The 16,820-nt window shown below is 50.1% G+C and overlaps 1 pseudogene; it reads left to right on the forward strand.

Moving 5' to 3' along the window:
• The first annotated feature begins 15,916 nt into the window (after window positions 1-15,916).
• LOC147912041 (uncharacterized) lies at window positions 15,917-16,548 on the forward strand (annotated as a pseudogene).
• The last annotated feature ends 272 nt before the right edge of the window (window positions 16,549-16,820 follow it).

Consider the following 16,820-nt stretch of genomic DNA (forward strand, 5'->3'; position numbering starts at 1 on the left):
CATCTATCCATCCATCCATGCATCTATACCTATCTATCTATCTATCCATCCATCCCATTATCTATCATCTATTTATCCATCCATCCATCCATCCATCCATCCACCCATTCATGCATCTATCTCTCCATACCTCCCACTCTCTAATCCTCCATCCATCCATCCACCTTTCCATCCCTCTCTCTCTGTCTATCTATCTATCTATCTATCTATCTATCTATCTATCTATCTATCTAACCATCCATCCATCCATCCATCTATGCATCCCACGTATCTATCATCTATTTATCCATCCATCCATCTACCCATCCACCCATCCATGTATCTATCTATCATCTGTCTCTCCATATCTCCCTCCCTCCATTCACCCATCCATCCACCCCTCCATGCATATCTATCTATCTATCTAAACATCTATCTATATTTATTACTTTATTGACCACAAATAACACAGATGAGATTAATTCTCAAATTTTCTGGCAGCAGACCTCAAGTTGTTCCCAGGAGATGGCAACCAGAAAGAGAAAGAGGGTCTTAAACCCACATGAGGAGGAACTTGTCTCCTTTGATGAAAGACCACAGGGTGTGCCTTGCAAGTCAAATTGTCTTGCAGGATAAGGACCAGAGGGAAGAAAAAAGTTCCCTTGCCTGAGATGGGAGGCAGCAAGAGCACTTGCTTACAAGGAGATTTTTAAATCCTTTAAATGAGTGTGTGGTCTTTTCTGCCCAATGTTCTCCCTACCTCTTAATTTAAATTGACTTCTAGACTAATGGAACAAGGAAGCTCTGTGAAGCTCCTTTCACTTGCGAGCCATCCTGGGAGAGGTGTCCTGTTTAACCGCATTCTTCACTGGAAGAGAAGACAGAGCCAGCCCCAAAGTCAACGCTCAATGTGAGTCATACCATTTAGTTAATATATGATTTGAATAATTAAAAAATAAAATTTAACCAATAGCCAGCCATCCTGGCCAGAGGCAAGCTAAGCCACTGCCCCCTCTCTGCTCCTCAGTTGGTGTCTCTTGAAAGTTCCCATTTTTAATACAATGGAAATCACCACAATGTTTTTAGGGGCTAATGAGAAGTCAAGAGTTTCTTTATATTTTTAATATAAAAGAGAACATCTTCTGCCCCTGGGAAAATATTTATGAGAAACATAACTGAACGAAGAACCAGGTTTCCTTTTCATGTGCCTTCTGAGTAGCAGATTTTCCCATTAGTCCCCAGCGCCGACTCATTAAATATTTAAAGCCGTCGTCCTGTAGAGATTTACCTGCCTGAAATGTTTCAAGAAGCTGGAAAAAGGGGAGGGTAGGTTGCTCCCTCCCACACAGCCGTGGAATTAGGAATTCTGCCTGAATTAGAGGCTTGTGGGACTTGGCTGATTCCACACGGACTGGTAACGTCGCTGAGAACATTTCCAACTCTGAAGGTTTATTTTCCAACTCCACCTTTCCACAGGCTTCCGGGGTGTCCTGGTCCCTTAGGGAGCTGGCCTTAGCAGGTCCTGTTGATTGTAGATGACCAAGTTGGCCATCTACTGTGCACGGAGGAAAGGACTGGCTCCTTGGGGTGTTTTAAAAGGGAGGCAGTCGTAAATACGAACTCCAACAAGCCAGCCAAAGAAACCACCATGAAACTGTGCAGTTTTCCTAGTTTTTGACCACAGGTTTGTGCCTCAGAGAGCAACAGACAGATGACAGGGAAATCCTAAGTCTTCTTCCCAGGAACACAGACGGTAAAATTCCATAGATGCTGACTCAGAGTCAGGTGGAGTCCAGCCTCTCTGCAGAGCTTCCCTGTAAAGAGACAATGAGGAATTTCTTATTGGAACGGACCAGGTAAAATGAAACTTGAGTTTTTTGAGCTCACTTAAAACCCCTATTGTAAGAAACGCTCGGTGTTTCTCGCTGTTGGTGGCCAAACCTTGTAACCGTCAATCTGTCCAAACCCGTTGATGTCACGTAGCCACAGTAGACCTTGAAGACGGGCTCGGCTGTTGAGCGTCTTCCCTTTTCTCCATCCCTTTCATCCTCTCAGCAGAGCCAAGAGTTGAGGCAAAGTCCGGATGGGAGGAGAAAAGCAGAGACCAAGAGGCTAGTGTGTGTCAGACAGGCAGGCGTTGACATCTTCCCCTAACACATGTGACGGAGTTGAACTTTTAGACCTGCTGTGCCCACCTGAAGACCAAGAACTCAGAATAAATTAGTAGCCCGGATAAATGCTACCTGTATGCCTTGTCCTGATGACAGCCAGGGGAAGCAGAAGAGGGAAGAAAGGATTTGGGAGAGGGGAGGTGGGGATATAACCAATGGGGAGATTGTGTGGTCAACTGCATCCCTGTAGGTGCTTTCCACAAAAGAATAGTCTAGAATTTCTCACACTAAACAACCTCATTGACTCTCTAAAAGAAATCCAGTTCATTCCTTCATTTATCGTTTCTCTCACATTCTCCTCCCTCTGACCATGGCCGCATTGAACAAAGAGGAGACCCCTCCCTCCCCCACCCTGCAGCACGAGGGGAGAGGACGTTGTCAACACTGGGAACAGAGAGGATGGCTGAGGGGGCATACTTTGCTCCTGGAAGGATGCAGCCAGCACAGGGCAAGACTGGAGACATTCCAGAACCTTCCACAGAGGGAATGCCTTTGGGAGCAGGGCTCAGAGGGGCTTATTCTATTGGATCTAAACCCAGCTGCCCTTGGAGCACATGACCTGGAATGTCTGAGACAGTCTCCACTTCAGGGACTTGTTAAATCATGTGTGCACCGATCAGGTAATTTTATAAGTCATTTTCTTGTAGACCAAAGTCGGAAGGGAAGAGGAAGGTGTAAGGGTATCCTGGGGCTGTAAGGACACTGTCATTGGATTTAGGGCCACCCCCATCCAGGATGACCTCCTCTCCATCCTTCACTTAATCACATCTGCAAAGACCCTGTTTCCAAATGAGGGCTCATTCCCAATCACTCCCCACATAAACTCCTTGGCACTTGAATCCTGGTCTCAGAGTCTGCTTCCGGCCGAAGCCAAACTATGACACACGTCTTCTGGAAAGGTCTGCCGGGTAGTCACCATGAAGAGGCATGGAGTGACTAAAAACGTGTCTTGGCAACATCTCCTCTTTCCCAGCTGTGGTCTTTGCTGTCGGGCACCATGGAGGCGTGACTAAGAAGGAAGTTCGCGAAGACAGTGTGTTTCTTCTTCCCTGCCATCCTCCCGCCTCCCCAGCTGTGCAGCACACAGGAGAGTCACCCACAGCCCTTGATCTCACGCTGCAGGCGACTCCCAGCAGAGTCCAGCCAAGGGCATCCCCGCCGGACACATCACTCTGCCCTCAAACCCCAGAAAGGAATCAGCTCCTTGTAATTGCAGAAAAAAAAATCTGAAAGGTTACTTGTAAACGAAGTTCTGGGAAGCCCTGCCCATCACATTTTGAATCTCACGGCAAAGTGCACAGAGATGGCGAACTTCGTTCACACTTTACAGTCCCTCTCGTTCCTAAATCCAACCCCTACATTCTCATGAGTTAGTTTCCATTCCCTAAGGTACAGTCACGGAAAAATAAAAGAGAGGGAGATGAGGAACGCACACACAGCTTTGCATTTCTATTTCAGAGGTTCTGAATGGGGGCCCAGATAACGCGCTTAGCATCCATGAATTATGAAAGAGGGTATTTCCCATCTTCTTAACACATTCCACACTACCAAGGGGCTTCTAGGAACCTGAGCAGCATTTGAACAATCCCACAGCTTAGCACACATAAATATTTACATCTCCCTCAACAGGGAATAATATGTATGTGTGCCCTTTTGAAAATGGAGTTAATTCACTTCTTTCTGTTAGATGTTCAGAATGATTTGTTAAACAGAGAGGGACTGTTAATCCTTTTTTTTTTTTTTTTTTTGGTGAGGAAGATTGGCCCTGTGCTAACATCTGTGCCCATCTTCCTCTATTTTATATGTGGGATGCCACCACAGCATGGCTTGATGAATGGCGTGTAGGTCTGCACCCAGGATCGGAAACTGCAGACCTCAGGCAGCCAAAGCCAAGTGCGTGAACTCAACCACTATGCCACCGGGCTGGCCCCTACTGTTACTCCTTTTAATTCCTTTTGGGAAGAGGGAAGTAAGGGTGGTGACAAATAGTCACCATAAAATCAGAACATCTCAGGACGATGGGGATTATTCGGCACGCGTGGGCCAATAATCCCCAACGTCGCCTCATGAAGTTTCCTCACGCCTGGAAGGAACAGAACACCTGCCTCGCGTCCTTGCTTCCTGATGGAACCCGCAGGAATTTCCCACCTCAGGAAGATGGGCATATCTGAAGGAATGAGCAGATGAAGACTCTGAAGCTTCCTTGCTTGGAGACATGGAAGTAAGGACCAGATTTCAGACAGCGTGGGGCAGAACGCCAAAGAGGATGTGGAGATGGAAGATGGCGCCAGAAACCATCCCAGGTGGCGGCACCTGCTGGTGGAGGAGGGAGCCTGGAGGCAGAAGGTGCTCCAGGAACTCAGCCCCAGAAGCAGAAGAAGAGCAAGCACAGGGGACCAAAGATGTGTGGTCCCACAGCTGCCAGAAGCACAGAGTCAGGGAACAAGCAGTGTGGCCGAGACTGGTGGGCGACAGACACAGCAGGACCACGTGGGAACCCCACATCGGGAAATCCTGATCCCTTTGGGAATGTGCCAATGGACTCCCGAATTCCAGCTGATTGTCAGGGAGCCTGAGGGGCAGAGCCACCGAGCAGAGATTCTAAATTCGGGATTGGCAGGAGACAGAGAGTGGTGGATGGAAGTGCCAGATGGAAAACGGACATGGGCGCACCAACACAGAGAGCCGAACATCTGTGGTGCCCCAGGAAGGCAGCATCGTTTATTTTCTGCAGTCCTGTGCTGTGTCCGTGGGCATTTGGCCAATGATGTCAGCAGTGTGGAAATAAATTAGATTAGGACCCTTTCTGTGCTTGGAGACGTCCTGCAGGGGGACTACAGTTTCTTTAAAGCCACCAAGAAAAGACTTCTCTTGTTCCAGGGTATGGATACTCTAATGGAGGGCAGAGAAGGAGCCCTCTCACTTTTCATGTTGGCTAGAAGATAGGTCAAGATAGGGTCAAATAAGGAAGCAGTCAACCAAACAAATGGGGTGTGCTGGGGGCACTGTCTTTAGGGGCAAGTGGAAATGCTGCAGAAGATGGTCCAGAAATTTCCAAGAGCATATGAGCAACCTGAAGTGGACATAACAAAATACCAAAACTTAGTGGCTTAAAACCACGATTTGATCCTCCCCCAGTCCTGGAGACCAGACGTCTGAGATGAAGGGGTCGCAGGGCCACGCTCCCTCTGGAGGCTCCAGGGGAGGGTCCTTCCTGCCTCCTCCAGCTTCTGGGAATCCAGGCGTCCCTGGGCTGGTGGCCGCCTCCCTCCCATCTCTGCCTCCGTCTTCAAATGGCTTCTCCTCCGCGTCTCCCTCAAAATTCCCTCTGCTCCTCTTTTATAAGGATACATATGAGGGCATTGAGGGTCCATGAAGAAAATTCAAGATACAGTCATCCTTTCAAGATCCTTAACTGAAGGGCATCTTTTGCCACATAAGGTAATAGTCACTTTCTCCTCATGTAAGATCATATTCACAGGTTCCAGGGATGAAGATGGGGACACATCTTTGAGGGAGCCACTGTCCAGCCTACTACAATTGCTTTTGACCTGTAGGAGGAATCAAACCTATTATCACATCATTTTATTATTTCCTATGGGAACAGTCAATTATTAACACTAATGATGGTTAACATTTACGGCATTGTTATAAGCACCGGGTACTAAGCCTTGTACATGATCTTATTTCATTTCTACTACAACCCTATGAAGTTCATCCCTTATCTCCATGATATAGACTGTTTTTCCCTACAAATTCATATGTTGAAATCCTAACCTGCAGTGAGATGGTATAAGAAGGTGGGGTCTTTGGGAGGTGATTGGGTCATGAGGGTGGAGCCCCCATGGATGGAATCAGTACCCTGATAAAGAGACCCCAGAGAGCCCCCTCGTCCCTTCCACCATGTGAGGACACAGCGAGAAGATGGCATCTATGAACCAGGAAGAGTGTCCTCACCAGTCACCAAATCTGCAAACCCATTGATCTTGGGACTTCCAGCCTCCAGAACTGGGAGTAATAAATGTCTACTGTTTAAGTGCCCCAGTCTGTGGCATTTTTGTTATAGTAGCCCGAAAGTACTAAGACACTGCATTTTATAGGTAGGGATATGAGGCTGGGAACTCCCTAGGTCATCCAGCCTGGAGATGGAAGTTGGGTCATCTCCCAAGCACACAAACTTAACCTTCCTGGGATTGTTCTGCCCTCCTCCCAAGATGCAGATATGCATTTACGGGGCTCATGGCACACCCACCTCTTGGAGTTATCTCAAGGACCACGAAGACACTGACTCTACGGTCATCACATTCCTTATTAATTAACTTGAGCTGTCCCCATTCTAAACGCCACTTTACTATCATAATTGTCAGTCTCACCCAATTTAAAATCATTTGAACATCACCAATTAGTTTATTTTTCCCCCATGAAAACTCTTCTTGAAAAATAAATGAGCAGTTCCGGAAAACCCATCAGAGAGCAGCAAGCCTCCAAAAACATACGTTTTCCCCCCAGGCTAGACCCAGTTTGGAGATGTTAACGTCGTTAATGATTTTTACTATTTTGCTGTGAGTAACGAGCCTTGTTTTCCCTGCTGGGCTCATGCGCAAAGTGAATGATGCTGGGGTGGGGGGGTGCAAGGTTATTCTGGGGGACAAACCGTCAAACCTCAACAATCTCGGAGGAACCACCGGAAGCCAAGCAGAAGCCAGGTTGGGAACGCATTCATCATTTTGATGGGGGCACCATTGCACTCACTGTAGCACAAATAATAGACATGAGACTCCTCACGCTGCTGTTGGAAGTTGCAAAGAGCAAGCTGTGGGAATATTCTGGTCCTCTGCCCAACGCTAGAACGAGCAGTTGAAAAACCCAGATGCTACGCCATCTCCCAGTGGTGGAGACCCTGCACAAGCCACTTAGTTTTCCTGGTCCTCAAGTTTCTCATGTGCACAGTAAAGACAGACTCAAACGTCTCTAAGGTCCTTTTCCAACAGACCAGATGGACACAGGGTCTGCATCTCACCTGCATGGCCAAGGAGACTTGGGCAGCCACGGATGCCGCCAGAAGTGAAGTCCTTCATCCACCACTGGAACCTGGTTTTCATTCACAATGTGAAATGTGGGCTGGTTCATGACCATCCTCAAAGTAAGACACACCAACCTGGACACACAGCTTTGCTTCAAGTATCATCACGACGAATAAAAACCAAGATTGATCATAGAATCTTAGAAAAGATCCTTAACGCCCAAGACTATATAGATATCACCTAATGTCCATCAGTGGAGGAATGGGTAAAGAAAGGGTGGTCTATACCTACGATGGAATATTCTTCAGCCGTAAAACAGAAGGAAATCCTGCTGTTTACAACAAGGTGGAGGAACCTGGAGGACATTATGCTCAGTGAAATAAGCCAGACACGGAAAGACAGATTCTGCCTGATCTCACTTATATGTGAAATCAAAAATAGTCAAACTCATAGAAGCAGAGAGTAGAATGGTGGTGGCCAGGGGTCGGGGGAGGGAGAAATGGGGAGCTGATGGTGAAAGGGTACAAAGTTCCAGTTATAAGATGAATAACTTTTGGAGATCCACTATTCAACACAGTCACCACAGCCAACAATACTGTATGGCATGCTTGTAATCTGCTAAGAGCGTAGATCTTAAGTGTTGTCACAAAAAAAAGAAAGAAATTGCTAACTGTGTGATGAGATGGATATGTTAATTAGCTCGTGATCATTTAACATTGTGTATCAAAACATCACATTGCATACCTTAAATATTTACAAGTTCTATTTGTCAATTATCCCTCAATAAAGCTGAAAAAAGGGCAAAGAAAACAGCTTCCTTCACTCTGATGCACTAGGAACCGAGCCTTTTTATCGATGGAATGCCATCTGGACTCCACACACTGTGACTGGCCATTTTAAGTGTGCCATTCAAGAGTCTGTAGTATATTTGCAGAGCTGTGCCACCATCATCACAATTTAAAAAGAAACCCCATTCTCATTAAGCCACCCCTCCCAGCCCGTGGCAACCACTAACCTGCTTTCTGTCTATGGATCTGCCTGTGCTAGACATTTCATATAAACGGAATCACACACTAGGTGTCCTTTTCTGTCTGTCTTCTCTCACCAAGCATCATGTTTTCAAGGTTCATCCACATTGTAGCCTGTGTCAATGCTTCACTCCTTTTCATGGCTGAGTAATATTCCACTATGTGGATGCACCACATTGCATTTATCCATTCATCCATCAGTGGACACTTGGCTTGCTTCCACTTTTTGGCTGTTGTGAATAATGCTGCTCTGAACATTAAGTACACAAGTGCACACGTTTTTGGGCGGACATGTTTTCATTTCACTTGGGTCTATACCGAGGGCCCGAATTGCTGGGTCATGTGGTAAGTCTACGATTAACCTTTTGAGGAACCATCAGATTGTTACATACCTGTATCATTTTAATTTCGATTTAAATGGGCTTAAATCTGACTCCCACACTCCACCCCACTGGGAAATGTAATCCTGGCTATCATCATGCTTCTCTTTCCTCCCTAGAGTCTCAAGAATTTGGGTCATGCTCCATTTTTAGGCGACTTGGAAACAGGTCCATCAGAGTCCACACCGAGGGCTTCACTCTCCCCTCACCCCCTCCACCTGCAACCAGCATCCCTGATACCCTGGGGATGCCGTAATCTATACCCACACTGGGAACCCGGACGCCAGCCTCCCTGGGCATGCACGGCAGAGCCAGCTGTCTGTGCACAAAATCCCTGCAGGATTTCATGCTGCTGAGCCGTCGGCACTGGGAGATGGCCAGCTTGTCAGGGTCCTCAGTCACTGTGGTGTCCCTGTCATCCATGAGCCCCTGCATTGGACCATTAGAGGAGTGAGAAATAAACATTCAACACGCTAAGCCACTGAAGCTTATATGTTACAAGTGGTCATTTCACAGTAACGAATACGGTAGACAGCTTGGAGCAAATGGGGCTGCTGCTCTTTTCCTTTTGGGGGAAAAGAATCTCCATTGGTTTCTCTCTCCCTCCCCCTTTCCTCGAGCCCTCCATCTCCTTTCTACCTCTCTAAGCTACCCAGCACATCATTAAAAAGTTTACATTATTATAGAAGCTTAAATGTAACACTTTCCCACAGGGAGCAACCTCTAAAATCCTAAACCCCACCGGAACACAGAGGGCACGTCCTCCTTTGCACTCTCCCAGCCCCGAAGGAGGAGCCAGGTGGCCACAGCGCACAGCCCCCCAGGTGCAGGTACACAGGTGTGCACACTCTGCTTCTCCCCGGATGCACACCTCCGGGACAGGCAGCACGTGCCCTCGAGGACCAGCAGGTGGCGCGAGCAGACAGGCGTTAATTTGGCTCCAGGCTCGGCGCCGCCTGCTGCAAACACGACCCTCCCCATCACGGCTCTCCATCATCCAGAGCAGAACCTCCACCTGGGAGCTTGGTCAGCTCCAAACGCACCTGTGATGATTCCGCGGCAGCATCTTCCCAGGATCTTCCCCCTCCCCGAAGGAAACCAAGCTGTGGCGTTACAAACCAGCCGGAGGAAAACTCGGTGAGGTAGGCATCCTAAAAACATCAGAGGACCATCAAAGAATTAAGATTCGAGGACGCACATCATGGAGAACGTGAAACACTTTGCATTTCATCATTGAGGAGTTCAAGGACACCCCACATGAGCCCCCAAATCTGCCTTGCTACTCGCAAATTTAGGATTTGTGTTGAAGATGGGGGAGATCTCAAAAGTCACACTTCTGTTTGACCCATATCTTGCACCTTTTTAGAAACAGAACATATTTCTCTACTAATATTGAATTATTTCTACAATTCTCCCCCGAGTAATGGCTGGGTTCAAACGCCACAGGTGACTTTGGCTCACTGCCCCCAGCTGTCTCATTTGAAAAGGGGGCATAATAATTCCTACCTCAAAGGGATCAGATTTATGTAAAATATTTTAACACACAGGAAACACCATCCAGGGGAGTTGGTTAATCCACGTTGTCTGTCTGAACCCCCCAAATCCTGCAATCCCACATTGTTCATAGTGGGACCCTCTCACCTCACCTTACATTCACTGTGACAGTCAAGGATGTTGGCCACTTGGGGATTCCTACATCAAAGGATATGATTTTTACAAGGAATACAAAATTGCTTGTCAAATACCCAATTGACAAAACCACGAGACTCTCTTTGCCCACCTCGGTTTTCCCCAAATCTTTGGAAGAATGGGGGGTGGTGAGATTGTCACAAAAGTGGGCACCTTTTACTTTGATTTTCCAACTCACCATTTTCATACAAACTGACCCAGGACAAGGATGTCACCCTATTTTTGCAGGATTTCTCCTGATTTTCAGCATGTCGGAGACCCATCCCATATAATCATTGTAGAAAGTCACGTGATTCTTCCTAGACATAGAGACCTCCTCTCCTTCCTCCCACGACTCAGAAACGGGTCGTAAATTTTTATCAAGCACCCACTCACTGGGAGGCGAGGACCCCCGTCTACATAAAGGACAACGCTGTAAAATATGAAGTCGGTTTTTGACATCTTGTATTGAAGAGTGTTTCAGATGTGAATGGAGAAACTACAGAGCTGCATGCAAATTGCAGGAGATTCCACGTTCTGTAAACAGTGTCCTGATGAATGAAACATGATCGATTATTACATAGATCTTATAGCAGTTTTTAAGGCAGAGAATATAAATTTAACCAGCAGGACAGCCAGATCAGAAAACACGAATCCTAAACAGCACGTGGATGCTCATGAGCCCAATGACAAGAGGGTGTTTTGCACGGCTTCAGTCAAATCCCTCAACATGTTTTCTAGATTCTCAATGTAGCATAAAGAAATTGCTGATAATAATTCATCCTCCCCAAAGCGGAGGGCTTTCCATGTCCAACACATGGAGGCAGGGAGAAACTAACTTATTTGAGGTGAACATTTAAATAACATGCCACTTGCAAAACGCACCCCACAGCCACCCTTAACAAAATGTCAAAAAAGAGACACCGATGTAGTTTCAAAACTTTAACATCTCAATTAGAATGCACGGTCAACTTTGTTCCTTTTCCCCAGCTGTCTGGACTTCCAGATTTTTTTCCCATGAACCAAATGAAAACGAAAACAAAGTTTAAAATAGAGACAGACCAGCGTCGACCGTCTAGAGTACATAAGAGCTGTCCTACGACCACCCTCATGGGAATAATGCCGAGAGAGTTTGCCCGCGTGTTTGGGTATTTTCATGATCCTGATGCCATGGTGGACTGGCCACTGTCATCTTAAAAAGTCGTATGCTCCTTTCTCTATAGTTCCTATAGTTGTGTCACCAACCCACAGTTGCTGAAATAAAATTTTAATAGAAATATGCGCTCAAGTCTGAACTTGCCATGCGCTCTGCTAATTTATTACCACTTTTCCAAGGCAACAGAATTTAATGAACCTGTTTTTTGGAGCAAAGCAATTCCTCCCAGAATTTGAGGAAGTCTTCCTTTTAAAACCACCCCATTCTAAAAAGCAGATGGGGTCTCTCTGCTTCCTTTAAACAGAAGTCTTTCTCTTGTAAATGCTTCTGTTCACAGACAAAAGTGTGATAAATCTAAAGTATTACTTTAAATTTATTAAGGGCATCTCCATACAACCTCAGCGATTTTCCACTGGGCTGCCCCATATCAATTTCGAAATGACATGAACGAATAACAAAAAGGCGTATCCTAAAGCTGTCAAAGCCAAGAAACTCAAGAAAAGCGGGAACCATCAATGGAGAAGGTGAGATGGTATCCAAGCCTGATGGTGTCATCCTACTGCTATGGGAACATCCAAGTTTTAGTTCATTGACTTTTGCTGGTTTTTATCATTTGCTTTATTTTTTGCCAAAATGAGCAAGTCTGTTTTTGCCTAAGTCAACACGTAGACTTAACCAACCCAACCATCATCATCATCACAAAAAACCATCAAGAAGGAAAATAACCAACCTCTCAATACTCCCACCTCCACCCCAACACACAAACACGCTTCAAGACACACGGACCGGCCACAGATTCAGACGGCAGACTGATGGTTTGCAAATCGAGTTTTATGAAAATGAATCGTGGAACCTAGAAACCGGAACGCCTGACCACGCTTCAAGGGTGCTGGATGCTGGGTGGAGATTCAGGAGATGAGGCCCCAAGATCCACAGTCCTCCAAAGGAGATCAACCTCGTGGAGAGTTTGGGCAAGCTTCCTATGATAAAAATATATGTTTTAGCGTTCAAAGCAAAGCAGAGGGACAAGCAATTATTATTGGATTACTTTAGGCAATTGAGTCAAGCCAGAGAAAGACGCCGTCCAAAAACTCGCAGGAAGGATGTGCAATCTTCTATATAAAACGCTGGATCCATCCCAACTTCCTCTAGGATTACCCTGAAGTCTTACAATCCATTCAGGAAAATACATTTCTTCCACAAACTGACCTAGACATAGCTGTTTGCCTGGGGTCCACACCAGACTCTGGTTGGTCCACAGCCAACTCTTGGTCAGCCAGACATTGAGCCAGACGATCAGAAATTTAAGGAAATCCTATTCCCGTTTCTCACAGTTATGCAGAAGAATCTGGTCATGGGGGGCCCTTCCCTGCTCTCACCTGCCTGCCCCAAAGCCCCTGGGTCTCCTTGCACATGAGTTTCTAAACGCTACCCCGAGCTCAAACGAAAACCAACGCACTGGGCTCACCTGGTTTCTTGTCTCGCTTAAAGACATTCTGGGACCACTTTGCTTGACCAAGAACATTTGTTCATTCCCTTCTATCTAGACTATAGTAAGTGGACCAGCTCTCCCCAGCTCTTAACTTCTGCACCTTTCAGTGCCTCAGCTGCACAGAGCGGTCTCCTTCCAACCCTTTTGACATACTGTTTACACTGGCAGGGAGCACATGTGTGTGCAGGCATGCACACACGTGCAGATGAAATGAAAACTTCCTCATGCAATACTGAGGCGCGTTGCACACAGCGCTCCCTGGTATTTTAAAATCCACTGGATTTTTTAAAATGCTCATTGCATCCACTCAATCGACTTTATGATCCTTAATTGATCGTGACACCACCAAAGCAGGGATGGCGGTGCATCAATTTATCGACACCGGCTTTCCAAAGTTCAAATTCCCCGGCAGGGTCCGACCTGGAGTTTCAGGTTGCTTTACATCCTTAGGAGGAATAAAAGGCTCTGGCCAAGAGTTCACAGGTTACAAAGGGGAACCCCTAATCGCTCAGAGCGGATCCACAGATTCCCATCCCTGTCCAGAGCCCTGCCGTTCGGGGCCAACAACGTCGAGCCACACATAGAAAGAGGTTTTAGTAGCTCCTGAGTTTTGACTAGGAACCAACCATTTGTCTGGTTCCAAAATAACTCACTCCAGGGAGAGCAGATTCATTGGTGTGTTGCCAGCCTGGAGGACTCAGTTCAAGAAGTAACCAATGATGGAGGAGGAAAAGGAAGAGTGGGTACCCCAATGCAGGATTAAACAGCAATGACAACATTCCATGAGAAGTGATGGATGAGCGGGGGCCTCCATGGGAACGAGGATTTCAGATGAAGCCAGGGGGTGTGCAGAACAAGGGCTGAGTGCCCAGGAGGCCTGGGTGCAGTTAGGTGACCCAGAAGAGGGGTCAGACAGCCGGCTGGATCTGAGGGGTCAGAGCCAGGGCCACATTGTGAATTTTACTTTAGGACAGCAGCCAATAACAACTGGTCTTCTTTACATTGCATCCTCTTCCTCACTAAGGCGACTACGGGAATTCGATTAAATTAAACCTGTGCACAACACGTCAGCACACGGTAACCAACCTGAGTGCACAAAAGCTGACAACGATGGGGATCTGGAAACCGCCCCGTGGACTGAGTTCACCTAACATTAAACATTAAATTCCACTTGGTGAGCAAAGAATCATGACGCCTCTCTTCTGACGCCTGTCTATACCTTCACACCTGGATGCTCTTTCCTGCTCTGGGCTCCGTGGTGGGCGTCCGACAGATTTGGCAGACAAAATGAGGTTTTAATGAACTATGTCAGAAACTGGCTCTCCTCTCTAGCGTACTCCTGAGGAACAGAAACTCTTTATATGCATGTGATGGGGGAAGCGGGTGTATAAATTCGGTTATCCTTCGTGTTTCAGCCAATGAACAGCTAGAGGCTGGTCATGCAGACGCATTTCAGAATCGGAAGCTGCAGCCGTGGAAAAATGCACAGCATTGCTGCCAATCAGATACTTCAGGAGTGAGACCCACAGTTCACTGTGCATGTGTGTGTGTGTGTGTGTGTGTGTGTGTACACTTAGCATCCTTCCCCAAGTAGCATTGAGAAGCCCCCTGTCTGCAAGTCCTGCTGAGCTGGGTTGTCTCACCTGCAAGGACCCCGCTTCAGCCCCCTGGCCTGATGGCCGCCCCTTTCGCAGACTGCAGACTCACAGGAAAACCACTGCAGCCTCCTCCTGGCGGCTGGGAGCCCCTGATGTGGGGCTCCCTCTCTGCCCCCAGCAGGAAGGGGTCCCATCCCTCCCGCCTGTGCCATCCTCGGGGGAAGCCGACTCTGGGGTGAAAGCATTGGGCAGCAGGATGAGGACCCGTGACTCCAGCACAACTCTGCTGCCTGGTTCCTTCCTCCAGGCCTGCAGCGCATTCCCCTAACGGCATGGCACACCCTCTCCCTGCGTCCTCACTCAGCTGCGGCCTGACGGGATGCTGTTTCCACCTGGGTCTTGATTGCGCCAAGCTCCAGAAGTCAGGGATGCCCGTACCTGTGGGGAGCCAGGACAAAGACTCTCCAATCTCCCCTGCTTCTCCTGCCCTCCAAGGCACCAGAGAATCAGAGACGGGGCCGCTGTGTGCTGCGTGCATTTACACAGTCTCCCTCCCGCAGCTCCTCACCCTGCACACGTGAGGGCTTATGTCAGGCATGGTGGGCCACCCCCCCGTTACTGGTGTCAGGGGCCACAGTGGTGGACGCAGGAATCAGAGCATGCTGGGCCTGAACTCTGTGTCCTCTGGGAGTGGGGTTGTTCTGGTTCCTGGGTGGCACGGATTCCTAGTCTAGGCCCCAGTACCCCTGTCCTGCACCCCCAACTCACTCCATCCCAGACTCGTTCCATCTGCAGGGTACTCAGCTGGGTGGAGACCACCTCCTTGCCCACCAGGCATCAGCCTTAAACACAGCCCAGCCGGCAGGAAAGGTATGTGTGTGTGAGGGTGGGAGTAAGATCTCTCCCCTCATCCACATGGCCCAGCCAGCCAGGGAGGGTGAGAGACACGTGCATATGGGGGGCTTCCTGTCATGCAGGGCAGAGCCTGGGCCTCTGTTCCAGGAGGTCCACTGCCGCCTGGCTCTTCATCTATTTACCCCATAACTGTGAGCCCCCCCTCCGCCTTATGTAAGGCCTGACTCTGCCACTCCAGGTCTGAACCTTCCCTCTGCCTCGCCCCCCCCCCCCCCCCCCCGCCGGAGATCAGCAGCGAGTTGGATGCAACCTGCAGCCCCTTCCCTCGGAAAGAGCAGGAACGGGCTGCCCCTCTCTCGATGGGCATGCCCCCTCCTCCATTTCCCTGTAATTACAGCGCAGCAGCGCACCAGCAGCGGGGTGAGGGCTGGGGGCTCCGGAAAGAGGACAGCAAGGGGACCCCTAAGAGGGGCCGGCATGGGGGAGAGGGACGAGCCAAGGCTGAGATGGAGCGAGGGGACCCGGAGGAGCGCAGAGGCGGGAGGGGTCGCGCGCAGGGGTGCGAATGGGGACGCCGCTCCCCCTCCTCCCCCCGGGTCTGCGGCGGGAGCCCCCCCAACCCCACGCCGCAGCCCCTCCCGCGCTCGCCGCCGCGCCTCCCTCCGCGCCCCCCGCCGCCCGCGGACGGCTGCGCGCTGCGCCCCGCGGGGCCGGGCTTCCACCTGTCACCGCGCGCCCGCCGCCAGCCCGCCGCCGCCGCCCAAGTTTGCGGGGACTTGCCGGGCGCGCCGCCTCCTCGCGCTCCGTCCGCGTCCGCGTCCTCGCCCATGGCCGCCGCCCCCGCCCGCCCGCCGCCCGCGCCCCCGCGCCGCCCGCCCAGCCCCGCGGCCGCCGGGCCCGGTGAGCGCCAGGAGCGGGCGCAGTCCCCGGCACGGAGCACTGCGGATGCGGCGCGGGGCCGGCGCGGGGCTCCGGGCGCGCTCGGGGGTCGTGAGCGCCGCGCCCCGCGCCCCCGCGCGCCCCCCGCCCGCCCGCGCGCCCCGCCGGGGCCATGCAGTCGCTCATCTCGCCGGTGACCAAGGCGATCCTGGTGGCCCTCTTCATCTTCGCCATCCTCCTCATCTTGTACGTGATTCTCTGGTACATCTGCCGCGATGTGGACTGCGACCACGGCATCTGAGCACCGCGGGCCCCGGGGACCGCCGCGCTGAGGGCGCCCCCGCGCCGGGCATGGGGGCTGGGCGGCCCGGCGGCGCCCCCCGCCCCGGGCCCCGCCGCGCGCCCGCCGCCCCCTCGCCTTGACCTTCAGGGACGCACCGGGGAGAGCCGGTGAGTGCACTCTGGCGGCCGCCCTGCGGGGCGAGGGGGGGGCAGCCACAACTTCGCGGAGGGCGCGGGATCCGGGCACGGGACCGTCCCTGGGGTCGGCGCTGCGCCCTGGACTCCCCGCGCGGGCGCACGCGGCGGCG

Source organism: Ceratotherium simum, chromosome X (genome assembly GCF_057802395.1).
Source record: "Ceratotherium simum simum isolate JZ-2026a chromosome X, ASM5780239v1, whole genome shotgun sequence".
In the NCBI taxonomy this organism is placed as follows: domain Eukaryota; kingdom Metazoa; phylum Chordata; class Mammalia; order Perissodactyla; family Rhinocerotidae; genus Ceratotherium; species Ceratotherium simum.